We start from the raw sequence: 1,910 nt of genomic DNA, 5'->3' as shown, positions 1-1,910 counted from the left end.
CCTGAGCTCCTAGAAAGCAACCTCCCGGCCTGAGTGGAGGAGAGAGGCTCTTTGGCCGTAGCTTGGGTCCAGGATTGCTCTCCTAGGGTCAGATGGAGCCTGGCAGGAGCTGGGACAGACTGGATGGACTCCAGTCCCCTCCTTTCATCCTTTTCTCCTCCCTCCTCTTCACACTGCTGGAGACAGCTCAAAATGACAGCTGAAAGCAAAGCAGCCCTAGGCCAGCCCCTCTCAAAGAACCAAGAGACATTTTAGCTCCTAGCCTTGCATCTGAACCAGGAGAAATTTTAGCTCTCAGTCTTGTCTCTGAGCTAGGCTGTGGCCTTGGGTGTGCAGTTCTCTCAGACTCAGTTTCCTCCTCTGTAAAATGGGATAATAACAAAACTCACATTCCAGCCTGTCATAGGAGATAAAGCATCTCACACCTCTCAGAGTAAATATGTACCAGAAGGTAAGAATAGTGCAAGTCAGCACTAAGTGCAGAGGTCTCCTGGGCCATGGATGCCATTTGCTTTGTCTGCAGTGTTTTAAATTCTAAAAAATTTGTTAAGGTATAAAACCAGGAGATTTTAGGTCTAAGTCCAGATTTCTGTCTTCTATTGGACAATCTGAAGATCCAACAAAACTTAGCCCTCATTTCCATGGGGCAACAATTGCATAGGGCTGAGAAAGAGCACCTCCTTCAGCCAGGCTCTTTGAGCTTCAGTTCACCAAGGTCCCTATCCCATGGGTCTGACCCTGACAGCATCAGAGGCCCCACTGCTGAGAAAGCACCAGGAAGCCTGCATGAGTCAGCCTCCTTTCCTCTCCCTTCACCTCTCAGGGTCCCTCGGGAGTTAAAGGAGGCATCTGTAGAAGGTTCAGCAGAGTGTTGTACAGAAAAAGTGCTCCACAAAGAGGTGAAAGTATCATCATTAGTGCATAGCTCTATTGTGTGGCTTGCTCAGAATTCAATGTTTAAAAATCCCTAGTGTTTCCATTGGGATCTCATTGCACTTTTGGAGAGCCAATATTTCTAAAAACCAGAATCTTTCTCCTTCACTTTGTGTGTCCTTACACAAGTCATTTTGCCTCTCTGAACCTCAGTTTCCTCCTCTATAAAATGGGGGATAAATAGAGTACCTACCTCACAAGGATTAAAGTAATTTGTTTCTAAAACTTGGTGTAGGTGCTGGCAAGAAGTAGGCGCTCAATAAATGAGAGCAACATTTGCTATTGTTGTCATTGATCTAGTGCAAGGCTTTCCTTGGCATCACCCACATCCTCTTCCCCTGCACTCTCTCATTTCTCTCCAGAAATGCTCAGCCAGGTGCCCTGACACCTCATGTGACTGGCACTCTCAGAGAGGACTGGAATGTGTCAGTTTGGCTTCCAAGTTTTCTCTCTGGAACACTTGCTGCTGTGCTTGTGAGGAATAACTTAACTTGTGCCTACACAGCTTGCTTTGCCTGCTGGCACCGGAGCTGCAAATCTGCCAAGGTCTGACTCAGAATACGAGCACAGATCAGGCTCTGCTTCAACCTACAGGATGCCTCCTCTGGTAGATCAGTTGCCTCCAAACTAGTGTGCTGGTACATACCCAGACCATGCACATTTATTTATTTATAAATGGCATGTATTGATTACATGTTTATAAGTGATGTGTAGATGCAACTTACTGTACTAATATATTATTTCTGTTATAAAACACACCCCCACAACGGAAAATATTAAACATTGATAAAAATACATAAATATGGAAGAAAGTTTGGAAATTTTTGCCCTATCATCTTGTGAGCTGAAATTTGGGGTCCCCCGCTGTCAGGTTCCTGGGTGCTGCTTGGAAATTAAAAGTGTCTATCTTAGTCTATTTGTGCTGCTATACTAGAACACCTGAAACTGGTAATTTATAATGAACAGAATTTATTGGT

This window comes from Aotus nancymaae, unplaced genomic scaffold (assembly GCF_030222135.1).
Source record: "Aotus nancymaae isolate 86718 unplaced genomic scaffold, 86718_ANA_hifiasm-v0.15.2.pri h1tg000049l, whole genome shotgun sequence".
NCBI lineage: Eukaryota > Metazoa > Chordata > Mammalia > Primates > Aotidae > Aotus > Aotus nancymaae.
The sequence above is the reverse complement of the archived record's forward strand: the minus strand, read 5'-3'. Positions refer to the sequence as shown.